An 18,009-nucleotide genomic window follows, 5' to 3' on the forward strand; every position below is an offset into this window, starting at 1 on the left:
CTTTAGAATCTCAGGTAAACCATATATCTTATCTGAAAATGGGCAATCAGCTCCTTCAGATACTCCCACAGTTGTCAAAATTATGGATGTGTAGTTATGTACCCAACCACCAAGGCCTTGATTCAGTGTTTCAGTTTTTGCCTCCCTCTCCCGCTGGCAACGATATCTGGGACACATTTCCCCAGTAGGTCCCCTGCAGGAACTAACCCCCTGGGCAGTATCTCCTCCTGGCCCACCAGTGGTCCACTAAGGAGCTCCTTCTATTTCCCAAGGACCTGAGAGCCAGAAACAAGTGATCCATCATGCTCTCAATCCCTGTTTCTTGTAAGTGAACTGAACTAGGTACTGCCCACCACACTAATTCTGGTTCTGTCCACCACTGGGAGACATAGCTTGGAGACTGTTCCACGCTGTCCACACAGGAGCCCGTAGTGAGAACTGCTCATCGAGATGGAAGAATGACTACGTCATGGTCCAACTCACTTGGGTTTGCTATGTATATAAAGCCCTGACTTTGGCCCAGTGTGTTAAGCCCTCTCCCTCAGGAGGACTTCTGCTTGCAAGTGTTTCTCTCACTTGGAAATTAATCAAGCTTCTGTTTGACTCCCCTGTCTGTAGCCTGCTCTGTACCACAAGTCAGAAGCTGATTTGGGTCTATTTATCAAATGTTAAAAAAAAAAATAATGATCTATTTTTGAAAATAACATAATGGCCTCAAGGGCAGGACCTATATATTTTTTTGCTTGTATTTATAATCCCAATGCTTAGGTCGGGGTCTGGCATATAGTAAACATTTAAACAGTCTAATTCTCTCTTCTCTACCTATTTATTATCTATGTAATTTTTCTTTTTTTAAATAATAGCTTTTTATTTTCAAAACATATATATAGGGAGAGATCATTTTCAACATTCACTCTTGCAAAACTTTGTGTTCCAAATCTTTTTCCCTTCCTTCCCCCCACCACCTTCCCATATGGCAAGTAATCCAGTATATGTTAAACATGTGCACTTCTGCTATACATATTTCCACAAATATCATGCTGCACAAGAAAAATCAGATCAAAAAGAAAAAAATCGAGAAAGAAAACAAAATTCAATAAAATAACAACAAAAAAGTGAAAATGCTACGTTGTGCTCCGCCCTCAGTTCCCACAGTCCTTTGTCTGGGTGCAATGGTCTCCATCATGGGACCATTGGGACTGGTTTGAATCATCTCATTGTTTGAAAAGAATCACATCCATCAGAATTGATCATTACATAATCTAATCTTCCTGTTGCCGTGTACAACGATCTCCTGGTTCTGCTTATTTCACTTGGTATCAGTTCCTGTAAGTCTCCAGGCCTGTCAGAAATCATCCTGCTGCTTGTGTCTTACAGAACAATAATGTTGCCTAACATTCATATCCCATAACTTATTCAGCCATTCTCCAGCTGATGGGCGTCCCCTCAGTTTCCAGTTCCTTGCCACTACACAAAGGGCTGCCACAAACATTTTTGTACATGTGGGGCCCTTTCCCTCCTTTGTGACCAGACACAGTAGAGACACTGTGGGATCAAAGGGCATGCATAGTTTATTCACCCTGTGGACTTCTATCTACTTTTCTATCATCTACCCATCCCCTCTTTTATCCTTTTACCTGCCTATCTATTAATCTATTTACCTTTCTATCATTTAGCTCGCTACCTGTTGGCCATCCACCTCTCTTTCTACCTTTCTATTTTCTATCTACTTTTCTATTGCCTGTCTAGCCATCTTTTTCTCACCGATTTACCTACTTACCCTATTTGCTGCCTACCCATCTACCTTTGCATCATGTCTTTCCACCATCTCTCTACCTACTTACCTTTCTGTCACCTATTTATCCATTTGTCTTTCTTCCTTTCTTTTACCTATTTAACCATCTGTCTGCCTTTGCTTTTTTCATCCATCTCTCCATCTGTTTGCCTTCCTTTCTTTCTTCTCTTTATCCATCCACCTTCCTTTCTTTCACCTCTTTACCTACTTCTCTACTTTTCACCCACGTACCCACAGACATATTTGTCCATCCATCCCCCTCCCAGAAGCCCGACGTGCTGTTTCAGCAGAGCCACACACGAGGGTGCTTTGAGTGGCCACGACCAGCGGAGCCGCTTCCTTTGGCTGTGGCCATGCAGAGACCAGGATGAGAGCTCCGGATCAGTGGCCCTGCTGCCGTGGGGGTCCTGGCTGGCCAGTCTTGCGGCAGGAGTGAGGGGCTCCAGTCGAGGGAGTTCGTGCAAAGGACACGCTCCGAGCGGAACATCTGCCCTGATCACAGGGACGCGGCCCCGGCACACCTGGGGGGAGCCCCAGACCGGAGGTCTCTGCCCCTGGCCCCCGCTCCCCGGTGGGCAGAGAACACAGGCCCATTGTTCCAGCTCCAGGAATGGGTAAATATCTTTAATCGCTGGTAGCCAAGCAAACGGAAGCGTGCTCTCCTTGGGAATGCTGGGAATATTCTGATTTCCACCTGTTCCTTCCCGGTCCTACTCCCCAGCCCCCAAGCAATAACTAACATGGGGCAAACAGAGCTTTGTCATTGGTGCTAATGGGCAGAAGCCTCCACCTGCCAGCAGCCGTGGCACCTTCACCACCTGGCCTCCTCTCTCATCCTTCCCCCCTTTGCTTTATCAGAGAATCCCCTCATGGGCCCCACCTTCTTTCCTAGAATCCCTGGGACAAAGATGGAGCTAGCCAGGCCTTGGGGCCGCTTCATCCAGGAAGGATCACCTCATGTGGGCCTGACTCTCCACCTCCCCAGCTTTTTGTGTCCCTAGCAGAGTATTCCCGGCCCTGCCTCCATTCCATCATCCGGGAGGTTCACATGGCAGGATTAGGGGAAGCGAGTGGTCCCGTGTCTGGAGTGGAGGACCTGAGTGCGAATCTTGTCTTCTACGCTTTCCAGCTGTGTAACTGAGTGAGCTTCTGGACTCTGATTGCCTCAGTTTGCCCATCTATAAAACGGAACTATGAAGAGCTTCTACTTCCCAGAGGCATTTGCAGAGTGCTTTGTAAAACTTGCAATGTGCATGTGAAATTACTCGGCGGCGCCGCGTTGGTTGCTTGGATGGCACCGACCTGCAGGCATCGGGCGCCAGGCCGGTGATAAGCAGGGAGCCCGGCGGGCGCTCTCCCTGCCCCGCATCTCCCGCCCAGGGGAAGCTGCTTCCTCCAGCTCGCCCTGGGCAGGAGCATCGGGCACCGAAAGGTTAACATGATGTTTTTTCAGCAGGATGAAAACATGCCATTTGGCAGTGGCCCGAGAGCGCCAGTTAAATGTCAGAGCCGGAGCCCAGTCTCCCAGAGGGCCGCACTCCTTCCCAGTGCGGCCCACGTCAAAGCCGGGCCCCTGCGGAGAGGGTCGGGCCGAGGGGGCGAGCGGCGCTCCTCCCCCCGCCAGCCAGGCCCCCTGGGAGCGCTTCTCGGGACCCCGTTAGCTACACGCAGGGTAACCGGCTTTCCCTGGTCCCCCCACTTTGACATCAAGGAATCCCATGAAAAGCAGAGCTCGGCCCTCCCCCAAGACTGCCCTGCCTCAGCCCAGCTTCATCCTCAGCGGCCCTACAGCCCCAGGGCCAGAGAGAAATCCCAGCCCGTGGAGGGGTTCTCTCACCCCTTCTCTGCAGCCAGAGACGTGACTTAGCAAGAGGCGGGAGAACGCCGTCCGAGCCACGCGCCATCTTGTCAGTCCCAGCAAGTCGCCTCCTTTCCCCGAGTTTAAGCTTCTTCCACAAAATGAGCCGTTGGATCCGAGGACTTTGGGGGTCCCCGCTCAGCTCTTGGCTTCCGTATCCTTGCCAGGGACAACCTTGGAGAGTGTGGAAGGGAGAGGCATCCAGGAATCGCCCTCCCTGAGCAAATGGCCTCCATCCTCAAGGATCAGTTTCTTCATCTGTAAAATGACACTGAACCAGAGAAATCCCCAAGTCCCGTTCTCTCATTTACCGAAGAAGAAACCGAGTCCTTGAGAATCCAGGGCCCGACCCCATGCAAAGGCATTCCAAAACCCCTGCAAGCTCTTGGCCCAACGGGACTTTGTCTTCACAGCCCTGCCTGACACCGAGTAGGTGCTTCATAAAGGAGGTAATGAATGGAGTTGGAAAGTCGCTTAGGAAAATAATCCTGCCTGGGTTTGTGGCCCATGGGGGTGACGACATGAATTAGCATTTGCAAAGCCCTTTGAGGTTTGCATAGCACACACACACACACACACACACACACATCACACATACACATACATACATATATATCCTCTCATTTAATCCATCCCACGATCCTGTGCCAGATGCTACTGTTGCCTATTTTACAGTTAAAGAAATTGAGGGGAAGGGGACAAACAGCCTGCCCAGGGTCCCACAGCTAGTAAGTGTCTAAGGCAGGATTTGAACTCGGGCTTCCCCGACTCCAAGTCCAACGCTCTAGACTTTGCACCATTTAGCTTTCACAAACTATGGGCGTGATCCCATTTTAAGGATGAGGAAAAGAAAGGCCATGAAGGACTTGCCCTGACACAGATAATGTCCAAGGGAGCGCCGGAGATATAAATCCTATAAATCCCTGATCCTCCACATAAAAATGCCTTTTTAAAGCCAAAAAAATCCAAACCAAAATTGAGAACTCCTGCCAGAGGCGGTGTCCCGAGGGCGGCTGGAAATGCCGCAGAGGCCTCTGGGACCAGACAAAACCCCAGCCAGGAGGGAAGTCGCCCTCGTCATCCAGTGACCCACAGACCTCCGGGTTCTGGCCGTCACCAGGGGGACACTCACCTCTTCCCTTCTGCCTCGCACCGCCAGTTCCGGGAATGACCGCTCCCGGCTGGTCAGCTGCCCTTCCTCTGCCCTCATTGGCCAGGGCTCTTTGCCCCTGCTTCTGACGGGCACATTCTTCAGGCTGTCCTTCGACCTCCACGCCCCAGGCTCCCTCTGGCCAGGCCCCAAGTTGGAGCAAGCCCAATATGGCTCCAGCTCTTAAAAAAACCTCCTTGGTTTCCTCCTTGCAAGAAAGAGGGTCTTGCCATGATGACCCCCAACTGTGGAACAGGACATGGTGCCCGGATGCCCGCCGCCCAGAAAGGCACATGGGGGACTCGGGCATTGGCAAAGGGCCCCGGGGACCTAGCTCACTCACGTTAGCCCCCACACATTACGTTAGAAAGTTGTTTTCAGAAAGAGCAAAGGGATTCAAAGGGACAAGCTGTCCCTTTGGGGATCTGGGTCCTCAGGAAAAAGGGAAACAAAATAAGACAAAACCAAACTCGGTGGGTCTGGCTAAATTATCTCTGTGATGGGTCACAAATGTGAAGATTATAAGTCTGGGGTCAGCAGGCACTCCTCCGTGCTGAGAGCGCGGGGCAGGTTCATCTACTTGGGTGGAGAGTGAGGAAAAGGGCTATGTGCATGGGGGGCTCATGGGGCCTTGGACCTGCCCTGGACCAAAGCTCTCCCTCGTCCCGCGTGTTCTCCCTGGTGTCTCACCCCCCTGGGAGGGAGCGGGCCCCAATCGTTCCTTACTTTGTGTTTATTCTCCTTCAGGCCCTGAACATTCTGTTTAGACAACTGCTCGGTGCGTCCCCAGCATATTTGACCCGTTTGAGTAAATCAGGGGTTTGCCGCTGGGTCACATTACAGCCGCTGAATGCCAAGGCCAGCAGAGTCCTATTAATAGCATCCCTTAGGCAGACAGAGGACTGCGATGAACTCACTTCAATCCCACTTTTCATACAGATAGAGAAGAAAGTGACTTTAAAGGACGTCTAATCCGACTTCTCCACTTTATAGACAGAGAAACTGAGGCACAGAGAGGGTGTCATGCAGGTCAGGATTGGAACACAGATCCTCTGACTTCTGATCTAGGGCACTTCTCACTGTTATATTAACCCACTATCCTCCTCCGTAGCTTGCAGGGCCGTATCCCGGGAAACATGGGCTTTGCTGTCCATCCTGCTTGTTAGCAGTTACGTAGGCTGGCTCAGTACTGAAGGACTCGGGTGTTTGGGGATGGTGAATCCACCTCCTTATTCATCAGCTCCTTAGTCTTGGGACAGAAGTGAGAAGGAGCTTCCAGCTTGCTCCATCTTCCTTTGACTCTCCTGTGGCTCAACTTTTTGTGAGAGATGGTAAAAAGATAGGTGAGTGCCCTAACTTGGGCAGTTTGATGACTTGCTCTCAATCTAAAACCAAGAACAAGCATCATGTCTCAAACTCTACCACAAAGCGGTCATCCTCAACACAGTCTGGCTAGATGAGAAATGGAGTGGTGATCAATGGAGTATAGTAATTCCACAATATGCAGAAGCAAACAAACACAGTAACTTAAGGTTTGGCAAAGCCAAAGATCTCATTTCAGAACTCAGTATTCAATAAAGCTATCAGGAAAACAGAAAACTATTTGGGAGAAACCAGCTATAAACCATCATCTCGTACCATATAGCAATTTAAACTCAACACAGGTATACGCTATAGACATCAAGTGCCATATCATAAGGGAAGTAGTAAAGAGAGGATGACTGGGAAGAGTTCATGGCCAAACAAGAGATACAAAAGGTCATAATAATAAACGATTTTGACTACATAAGACTAAAAAGGTGCGGCACAAACAAAATCAATGCAGCTAAAAGTAGAAGAAAAGCAAGAATTTGGGAGGGAAATTCTTTGTTGCAAGTTTCTCTAATAAAGATCTCTAAAATATAAAGGGAAGGAGTGAAAATTTTCAAAATTAAAAATCATTTTTTAAGTGATAACTGGTCAGAGAGGAGTAAGGAAGGAGAAGGAAGGGAGGGGAGGGGAGGAGAAGAAAAGCCCTGTGCTTTACAAATATTATCTCATTTAATCCTCACAATAGTCCTGGGAGGGAGGTGCTTTTATAATCTCCACTTTACTGATAAAGGAACTGAGGCTGGGGTTGGATTGGAATTCAGGTCCTTCCCACCCTAGGCTAACTGTGTCACCTAACTGCACACTTCAGGCCTTTACCAAGGGCACAGAGTCAGAGGCTCTATGTTTCAGTTTCTCTTTCTGTATAATCACAAGGGGATCGGAGGAGATGCCCTGAGTTACCTTCAATGCAGAACTTAATGCTGGGCTGCCCCAGACACTTATTAGCTGTGGGCCCCTGTTCCCCTTTGTCTGTCCCAGTTTCCTCATCTATAAAATGAAGATAATAGTTGCACTGACCTCACAGGGATGACACAGGAAGCAAATGAAATAACAAGCAAAGCCCATTGCAAACCATAATGTGCCATATAAATGTAAGCTATTACTGGTAAAAATCGAAGGCATGATCGAGAAGCTCTCCAGAGGTAGAGGCCGTGTAGGGAGAATGACATATTTGAAACATAAAAATTTGAAGATGGAGGGAAAACTAGATCACCTAAGACATTGCACCAATCAAAACATGCGAGCAAACGAGGAAAACCAGCTTGCTCACACTGAAAAAGGATCTTCAGCAGTTTCATGTCATTGATTCCAAGGTCTTCTGGCTGGAAGGGAGCTCAAGAAAGTGGCTGATTGGGTTTCCTGCCTTCATGTAGCCATGCTATGGGGTTATGTTCTCATTTTGTAGATTTTATCCACTTTTACATAGTGGGGAATGAATTTGTTGAGCTCTGAGGCAAAAAAAAAAAAAAAAAAAAAAAAAAATGTAATAGAATGAAGAACTTAATCTGTAATGAGTTACCGAAATTAACTGTGAAAAACTCCGAGCCTCAAGAGGTTCCCTAGAGGCCCCGAAGACTAAGAACATCTATTCCTATTTCTGCAGAAAGTTAGGATTTACAAGGCACTTTCTTCCTAACAATCCTGTCAGGCCAAAAAAGTCCAATTTGCAGATAAGGACTGTGCAGTTTCATCACTAACCTTTGGAGAGTAACAGTACAGTGGCAGTAAAAGACCATTCAGGATTTAAACTGAGGTCCTTTATTCTTGTCATTATTTCATACACACAGCTTTTTAAGACAAATTGAAAATCACATGATCCTTAATGAGAATTTCCAGCATATAGGACTCCAACAAGTCCTCAGAAGGCCAGAGAATCCCTCTTTAGAAACAAGGATCCTTCCATTAAGAAGAGCAATGGCTACAGGAGGCTTCCTGACCTTTGGGGCAGGGGGAGTTTAAGAGTTATCCGGCTTGATAGCTTATTCCCTGCTATTTCATTGATCTGCATTTCTTTAGTGTGTTTACTCCTTCCCTAACAGAGATGGCAACCTCTGCAATAAATGGGCACAAGCTGTTGTTACCAAAACACTAACTGCTCTTCGGTTGATGAGATTATCCATTCTCATCCAGGCTGATCCTTAACCACACACACACCCCTCAGTCTGCCTTTGACTCTCTGAGCCACTCTCTGTCCCATTCTGTCTGTGTCTGTCTCCTCACCAGACCATCTTATATAGATTCCGAGCCTTTTTCCCAAAAGTTCCCCAAGAAGACCATTCCAGCAAATTCCCCATGATTACTTGTACTCGCATCCAACGGTCCCCAGGGCCTATCTCACCATCTCAATGCTGGATGAGCCTCAGTGAGTTTCTAGGAGCCCTGCCCATCAAGGCTGGGAAGCCCAAGGTCTCTCCTGTTTCCTCCTCTAAGCTCAGCCGTGCACCAGATAATCCCAGCATGCCGTGGCCCTGTGCTCTGCTGGGATGCTTTGCACCCATCTAATGCACTAACACTCAAGACCAAAGGCTGAGTACTTCCCTGGGGATGGGAGACACCCCGCAGAGCTTCACCCTTTCTGGGGCTCTCCTTAGAAAGGGTCACATCTGGCTCCACCCGGCCCAGGCTGCTGGCCAAGGGCAGTTTAGTCAAGCTACGTTTAGTAACAGGCGGGGGGAGTGGGAGGATAGTCGAGGAGGAGGAGGAGGTGGGTAAGGGCTGGCTGAGGCTCGGCTCGAGATGCCCAGAAGCCACGCTGGGACACTCACCTGTTGTAAGGAACCCAGCTTCTGTCTCATCACTCAACCCGCAGCGAATGCTGGCTCTGCTCCTCTTCCTCCCCCGCCTGGTCCACAGCCTCCGTCTAGTTGGAGAACGAAGTGGGTTCTGGGTGGTGACCAGGGAGCATATTACCAAGGCGGAAGCTTAAAAATGACTTGTTTAAAAGCATCTAGAGGGTGGGAGACACCCAGCCAGGCCGCACAGGCGGCATAGCAGGAAGAGACCCGGGCCTTGGTAGGGTGGGGAAGGAGGTGCTGTCTCCACCCGCCCACCCCTTGCTGGGACACATCCAGGCTGAAAGTTTACCCTCCTTCTGGCAAGGGCTTCTCAGGCTGTGGAGCCGGGAGCTGGGCAGGGCTCCCTCGGCCCTTCAGAAACAAATGGCATCTGTTTCCTGGGTGTGGGAAGGAATCCCTTTGTTGGAGGCAGGCTTAGCATTTTCTTGCCCATAGGCTGGTGCCGGGGAGGGTGAAGGGAAGGATCTGGGTCCCCGACGGCCAAAGAGATGCAGATCCAGAGCTGAAGGGACCTTAGAGCCCAGGCCACAGTGTAGGTGAGAAACTGAGGCTCAGAAAAGACATCGTGGACCCCGATCACACCCAAGTGTTCCGTCTGGCTGCCCCACGTGCCAGCTTCTCTCATTAGAATGTAAGCTCTTGGGGGGCTGAGAGCCTCTTCTTTTGTTTGTGTTTGGAAGCACTTCAGAAATAGCTTTTCTGACTCTGTGTCTGTATCTTTGTAGCAGAGTCAGAACTAAATCTAGATCTTCCTCATTGCCAGAACAGCACTGGTCTATGGGTTTCATATGTATATGTATGTGCATATATATAAACATGTGTGTACACATGTGTGTGCTCAAAAACTGCAGTTTTAGGCTTTTGTAACTTCAGTCAACAAGCATTTATTATGTACCTACTAAGAGCCAGGTTCTGTGCTAAGCACTGAGGATACAATCTCTGCCCTCAAAGAGTTCTACCAGCAGAGCCAACAAGAAAAAGGATATGTATAAACATGCTCTAGACAGAATAAATTAAAAATAATTACAAGGGAAGAAACTAAAATTAAAAGAGGACCTTCCCAGGGGGCCCCGTGTCAGCTCCAGATCCAGTTTTCTGACCGATGCTCTCCTGACCAAACTCCCACAGACCATGGTCCTTTTGCGAGCTGGGCCTCCTGATTTTCACAGGACACAAATTATCACCTACTGGGACACTGAAGCTCCAGGGAGAGTCTAATCACCTGCGGTCTCTAGCCACAGGTTCATCCGGTCTGGATTCACTTCCCAAGGGTTCCCGCTCATCGGCAGCTAAGTGGCCCCACAGCACTCAGAGAGATGGGCTTGGAGTTAAAGATCTGAATTCAAATCCAGTCTTACACACTTTGCACTTGTGTGATCCTGGCTAGTCACTTAGTCAGTTTGCCTCAGTTTCCTCATTTGTAATATGGGAATAATAGCACCTACTTCCCTCACACAGTTGTTGTGAGAATCAAATGAGATACTGTTCTTAGCATGATATCTACCCATATAATGTTATTTCTTTCCTCCTTTTCCCCCTTCATACCCTTCTCAGTGCAGAGATTCTGAGTCTCCTGGCAATGTAGAACTGAGCAAATCCTACTCCCCTCCCAATGACCCATTTCCTCCTCCTCATTCCCCTCAACCCTATCCCCAAAATATTCTACTCCAGATCAATCAGCTCAACCTGCTCCAAAATGATCACACTTGCTTTCATCTTAATCCTTCTTTCTCACTTATCTACCCTCTCCCTCACCGAGACAAGGCTCTCTCCTAATGACATTTCCTTCTTGGCTTCCCTTTCTAGCACTGGCTACACGCTTAGCCACATCCCTGACTCACTGGTTGTGGTCAAGGAGTTGGTAAACCCCTTACTTCCCACTGCTGCTCTCCCAATACCACCCTGAACTCCAGTCCCTCTCCCCTTCGTTGTTTCAGGCTATCAGAAGCTTCCCACCCGTCCCTTGGTGAATCATTTTTATTCTATATTTTAATGCCTTGTCTTATTGTAATCATGACTTGCCAAACCCCAGCCTTGGATTATAGCCAGAACGTGTTGGTTTTACTCCTATCCGTGTGCTGCTGAACAGATTGGAGAAAATAATGAAAGCAAGCTGTCTGGGTCCACTACAAGTTTATGTTACATAATCTCAACCGAGCCCTCCCTGCAACAAGACAATCCTTTTAAACTTCCTTAGTTGATTCACTTTTTCCACTCCCCATGGAAACTATTCTAAACCACTGAATTCTTGTTCAAGCCTTCTGTGGTCCCTCTTCTTTCCACTGTCCCATATAATGACCTTAGGTCAGGCTCCTTTTATATATATATATATATATTTTTTTTAATTAATAAACACCTGCCTCACTCTCTTACTTTTCTCATTTCCATTGCAAAATAAATAAATAAATGAAAACTTCATAGCAAATATATATTGTCCAAAAAACAAATTTCTACATTGCCCAGTTAAAAAAAGCTGCCATCTGCACTATGAATCCATAATGTCTTTGTCAGGAAAGTGGTATGTTTTATTATGGGTGCTCTGGAACTGTGCTTGCTCATTGCATTGATCAGCGTTCTTAAATCTCTCAAAGTTGTTTGTCTTTACGATATTATTGCTACTGGACGAGTTATTCTCCCAATTCTGTTCACTTCACTCTGCATCAGTTTCTACAAATCTTCCCAAGTTTCTCTGATTCAGCATTTCTTTCAGAACAGGATTCCATCATATTCCATCCAAATCCAACCATTTGTTCAGCAGTTCCCCAACTGAAGAACACTTCCTTGCCAACATAAAGTCACTATAGTTCTTTTTTGTGAGGGGACATGTGGGTTCTTTTCCTTTTTCTTTGATTTCTAAGTGTTGCAGTGGTATCAATGAATTAAAAGAATATACAGTTAGGAAATTCGGAGGGGATAAAATTGTTCCAGATTGGCTAGACTCATCCACAATTACACCAATAGTGCATTAATATACTTGTTTTCCTATAGTCCCACCAGAATTTGTAATTTTTTTCTTTTTTAATCAACTTTGACAATCTGATGGATATGAAATCATACATCAGAGTTGTTTCAATTTGCATTTCCCTAATTATTAATGATTTAAAGAATTTTTTTCCATAAGGATATTGATAGGTTGTATTTTTCCTCTGAAAACTACATCTTCATATTCTTTGACCATTTATCAATTGATGAATAAATTTTTTCATATAAATTTCAATTATACCCAATATTTCTTTTTTTGAATTGTTCACATCCTTTTTTTTTATTATTAAAGTTTTTTATTTTTAAAACATATGCACAGATAATTTTCAGCATTGATCCTTGCATAGCCTTGTGTTCCAAATTTCCCCTCCTTCCCCCCACTCCTCCCCTAAATGACAAGAAATCTATATTTGTACATGTTAAAATATGTGTTAAATCTAATATGTGTAAACATATTTGTACAATTATCTTTCTTCACAAGAAAGATCAAAAAGAAAAAAAAATGAGTAAGAAAATAAAATGCAAATGAACAACAACAAAAAGAGTGAGAATGTTCTGTTGGGCTCCATACTCAGTTCCCACAGTTCTCTCTCTGGGTGCAGATGGCTCTTTTCATCACGAAATCATTGGAATAGGCACCAATCGTCTCATTGTTGAAGAGAGCCACATCTGTCAGAATTGATCATAGTACAATCTTGTTGCCGTGTACAATTGTAGTGTTCTGGTTAGTTTTCTGGAGGTCCCGGGACCAGCCTTTGTTTCAGCAGAATAATCACCATGAGAATAGCCAGGTGTTAAAGTCCAAATTCTTTATTATCTCTTTCACAGTCTTGTTTCCTTGCCCGGAGCCTGGGCCAGCTTTCTGGAGGTCCTCCAGAATGTGTCTTGGTTTCTGTGGGGGAGGCTTAATCATTGAACAAATGAACTCATAGAAAAGAACCCCGATTCCTCCCTATATCCCCACTAAACAAAAACAACCCTAAACCACTACTACTTCACCACCACCACCACAGACTCTGTCTTGAAGTCTCTCAGTCCAAGAGCTTGTGCTCCAACCTCCAGCCACCACAAAGGTGGGAGATGGAAGGAATGTCTCTGGCTGAGTTTTCCCAGCTTATATGCTCTGTTACCATTACATCATTACAGTATACCGAGTATAAACAATCACTATCACTAGGGAACCCTTATTTGTTGTAAGATTAATTCAGTCATACTGAACTATTAATCACCGTGTTAAATTAGATAACCATTGTCATCAATTCCACTGACTTAACACCTTGCAAGAATCCTAGTTTTAAGTACAGAGTTCCCGCCCATAACATACAGTGATCTCCTGGTTCTGTTCACTTCCCTCAGCATCAGTTCCTGTCAGTCTCTCCAGGCCTCTCTGAAATTGGCCAGCTTGTCATTTCTTACAGAACAATAATATTCCACAACATCCATATCCCATCACTTATTCAGCCATTCTCCAACTGATGGGCATCCACTCAGTTTCCAGTTCCTTGTTACCACAAAAAGGGTTGCCACAAACATTTTTGCACATGTGATACCCAATATTTCTTAAAAATGAGACCCTTATCAGAGAAATTTGTAGCAAAGAGTCTAAGTGGAATGAAAGATGAGATGAAGTATTTTGCAACTTGTGCTAAAAGCATCATTCAACTAAAATTAGTTTTTGGTACATGTAATGATTTGTTTTTCCTTGATGAGGACACTCCATTCACTGATATAGATTGTAATCCTTGAGCCAAAGTACTCATTGTGATATAAGAGACTTAACAGTGAACTATGTACCTGCAGTGATATAACTCAAAAATAAGTATTACTATTATTATTATTTATTATAGCAATGCAAGAATTGCATCCAAATAAAGAAAGCAATACCTTCATTGTGTGATCACACTGGTAATTACAATAGAAAAGAGGAGAAATAAAGATGGAGGAACTTGAGACATTGAGTATGGTATCACCTCTCCTCTGATCACCCCATTCAATTCAATAAGCACTGACTACATAACTGAGTGCCAGGGATCCAAAAACCTTCAGCTGCAAAAAGAAATTAAATAGCCCTTGCCCTCAAAAGGTTTACATTCCACTTGTGATACAACATAAATATCGATAAGTAAACAGAGGAACATTTACAGCTGGAAAAAACACTTGGGGAACAGGAAGGTCTTCATGGAGGAGACAGAACATAAGAGGAACATTTAAGGAAAACAAGCCTTGTCTAGTTTACAGGCTGCCCGGCTGGAATTCACAGAGTTTGCCAACTTGTACCACTCACTGACCTTCCCAAGCCGTCGTAGTTTACTTCAGTCCATTCATAGGAAAATCTCGACTTCTTACATTCATTTGTTCATCAAACCCCCACCAAGAATTCCAGAGACAATGTCACTTGTAGCTCCTGAAAATTGCACAAGAGATAGGGAGGTCCTAAGAATAAAAGAATTCCAGAATAATTAGAGCAGCATTCAGTCATTCACATTCCCTCCTAGATCACAGCTCTGTCGGGTAGCGCAAGGAAGCCATGAGCTCTGCCGTGCAGCCTTACCCAAGATGGATCAGTCACAGTAGAGAGCTCTGATGAGAGGTGACCCATTAGAGAAGAGGCAAATCATTCAAGTATCCTGCCAAGAAAACTCCATGGACAGCATTAAAATGATAAAAGATATGACGCCAGAAGATGAGCTCCTCGGGTCACCAGATATCCAGTACCTGGGGAAGTACAGAGATCAGTTACAGGTAGTCCCAGTACTAAGGAAGTGGCTGGGCCAAAGCCCAGAGGAAGCTCTGTCTGGTGACAAAAAGGGAAGTCTGGCGCTAGGAAGATCAATATTACCTAGGAACCCAGAATTTAAGATTTATGAACCAAGGTAACAGGAGATGGAATGATTAAACACCAACCTTTTAGGTGAAATGAAATGGACGGGGATGGGAGAATTGAATTCAGGTGATCATTATAGCGACTACGGTTGGCAAAAATCCCTTGGAAGAAATGGAATAGCTCCCATAGGGCGGGAAAAGCAGTACTTGGCTATAATATAAAAAATAACTTAATGATATCTGTTCACATCCAAAACTGGCTGATTAACATCACAGTAATACTACTCTATGTTCCAATCATCAATGCAAAAAAAAGACTAAAGTTGATCAGTTCAACGAAGATCTAAAAAAAAAATTCTAGAAATAACACCAAAAAAGATGTTTCACAGAGGATCTGAATGCTAAAGCAGAAAATCAAAAGATAGTTTGAATAATGAGCAAGTTTGACCTCAGAATATAAAATGAGGCAAGATTGAGACTAATAGAATTTTATTAAGATAACTCATTGATCATAGCAAACAATTTCTCAACAATCCAAAAGGCAATTCTATACATGAATATCTCCAAATGGTCAAATAGAAATCAGATTGATTATATACTTTGCAGCTAAAATAAGATCTGGTATTGACTGTGGCTCAAATATTGACCTTCTTATTGCAATATTCAGATTTAAATTGAAGAAAGTATGGAATATTGTCAAATTGTAAATTATTACTTGGTAACATTAGGAATATGAAAATGAAATGATGAAAGATTTAAAAGCTTAAATCTGGTAGATAGAATGCCTGAAGAACTATGGGCAGAGCTTCACAATATTTTATAGGAGGCAGAAAAAAAAATCCAAAAAAAAAAAAAAAAAAAAAAGAAGAGCAAGAAAACAAGATGGCTATCTGAGTGATAGGACTTTACAAATGGCCGAGGAAAGGAGAAAGCAAAGATATGCCAAAGTGAATGCATAATTTCAGAGAATAACAAGGAGAAAGTTTTTTTTTTAATGAGTAATGTAAAGAAATAGAAGAAAGCAATAAAATGGGAAAAGAAGAGATCTCTTCAAGAAAGAAATATCAAAGGAACTTTTTTCATGGAAAAATAAGCTTGGTAAAAGACAAATGGTAGGGACTTCATGGAAAGAAGAAATTAAAAGATGGCAAGAATAAACAGAAGAAAAACAAGAAAATAAGAAAAAATACCACGATGGTAGGGCTCCTAATCTAGAGTCAGACATCTTGGAGAATGAAGTCAAGTGGACCTTGGGAAGCATTGCTAATAAAGCAAATGGAGATTATGGGATGTCAGCGGAGCTATTTAAAATCCTAAAAGATGATGATGTTAAAGTGCTGCACTCAGTATGTCAGACAGTCTGGAAACTTCAGCAGTGGCCGCTGGGTTGGAAAAGAGCACTCGATTGTAGGCATTTCCCACAGCACGTGGGACTCCAGCAGTATGTGAATCAAGAATTACCAGAATGGGGAGACTGGTTCCCAAGAGACCAAGGAACTAGAGACCGAATCTCCAATGTTTTCTAGATTGTAAAGTAAGCAATAGAGTTCCAGAAAAGTCTCTGTTTCTCCTTCATTGATTACATGAAAGCCTTTGGCCGTGTGGGTCACCACAAGTGTGGCGAGTCCTCAGAGAGCTGAGAGCCCCAGAGCATCTCCGGAGGACCCGGCATAGGGGCCAAGAAGCAACAGTTAGACCCAAACTCGGGACAAGTGATCACTGTAAGATTGGGAAAGGAGCAGCCGAGGCTGTGACATTGCCTCCTTATTTATCTAACTTGGATACGATGCTGGACGGACCAACAGCTGGAGTGAAGGCTGCTGGGAGGAAGATCAGTGATCTTGGAGATGCAGCTGATACCTCGCTGGGGACAGAAAGGGAAGAAGAAAAACATTCTCTTCTTATAACCAGTCTCCTGAGTCATCAGCTCCTCCAGTCCAAAAGCCAAGGAGGGGGCTCTCAGCAGTGAGTAATTCACGGATGAAAGCCAGCTCCGAGAGCTCCCCCGTGTCTGTTGGAAGCCAGGGAAAGATGGCTGCACATTCTGGGGTCCGGGTGGGAGGGATCAAGGGAAAGGGGTAGACTTGTACCCTGTGAGCGTGAAGTGGGAGTGTGTCCCAAGGGTGGATAAAACGCCACGTAAAGACCCGAGACAGGCCAGAGAATCTCAAGGTCAAGGATGTCAAAAAGGGTCATTTTGGCTGCGGTGTCCGACAGCTGCAAGTAATCTTGCCTGGCTCAAGTTTTCCTCAGGTTTTGCTTGCTCCACATTCTTCTTGCGTGCTTGTCAGCACCTCCCAAGTGAGAGCTGGTGGGAGCTCAGTAACCAACTCCGCTTGAAGGAAGACTCTGACTTGGGTGACCTCCATGGGCTGCCCATCCCACCTCGAGACTGCTCTTAGTGCAGAAAGGTTTTTTCCAGGACAGAGTGTATTTCTCTCTGCTAGACTGTAAGCTCCTTGAGGGTCAAGGTGTTCACATCTCTATGGACAGAGAGAGAGAGAGAGAGAGAGAGAGAGAGAGAGAGAGAGAGAGAAACAGACACACAGAGAGAGACACACACAGAGAGATACACAGAAACAGACAGACAGACAGACAGAGAGAGACACACACACCCAGAGAGAGAGACACAGAGAGAGATGGTTGTCTCAATGTGGCTCATGGGACCTTCTCCGAGGGAGACCTTAATTCTTGATACTAGAGGAAGCTAGAGGTTGGAGCCAGAGCTGTTCATTCTGCTTTCCCTGGAGAGAGAGAGCAGTAAACTGGAATTACATTTAGTTGCTCCCTTAAATATCAGTGAAGGGAAAGAAATGTAAGATTCAGGCTTAACTTCTACTCCCTGCTCCTTACAAGGAAGGAAGGCCCCCAAGATGGCTATCCAAGACAACTTCCTACCAACACATCCTAGTGCCACAAAGAACACCCATGAGAGCAGAAGATTCCATTTCTCCAAGTTGATGGCAAAACAGGAACCAGAGAAAGTATAAATATGAGAATATATGCCAAACGACACGTTATGTTCCTATTGGGGATAGATGTCTCATTATAGACATAGAATATAGTCAGCTCAGCTCAGCCAAGAGAAAGAATCCTTGCTCTTACCCTGGGTGAAAGTCTTCGAAATCTCTGAAGCAGCGAGCTTAATGTCGGAGAGGATGGGGCCTCCCGGCCCCTCCGTGTCACCCCAAGTCTCTCCCTTTAGCTGCCTGGAGAGAGCCGCAATCCAGTAACT

At 45.3% G+C, this 18,009-nt stretch overlaps 1 protein-coding gene across 3 annotated transcripts in view; it reads right to left on the reverse strand.

The window, feature by feature from the left end:
• DNAJC6 (DnaJ heat shock protein family (Hsp40) member C6) overlaps positions 1-9,262 on the reverse strand; it is a 191,457-nt gene extending 182,195 nt beyond the window's left edge. For 2 of the 3 annotated variants that reach the window (XM_031968960.1, XM_031968963.1), the window contains exon 1: positions 8,940-9,262. The gene's annotated coding sequence lies outside the window, so the exon portion shown is untranslated. Of the gene's footprint in view, positions 1-4,785; positions 4,842-8,939 lie in introns of those variants that run through there. The other variant, XM_031968962.1, reaches the window with a different exon arrangement.
• Positions 9,263-18,009: the final 8,747 nt, after the last annotated feature.

Source organism: Sarcophilus harrisii, chromosome 4 (genome assembly GCF_902635505.1).
Source record: "Sarcophilus harrisii chromosome 4, mSarHar1.11, whole genome shotgun sequence".
Classification (NCBI taxonomy): Eukaryota; Metazoa; Chordata; class Mammalia; order Dasyuromorphia; family Dasyuridae; genus Sarcophilus; species Sarcophilus harrisii.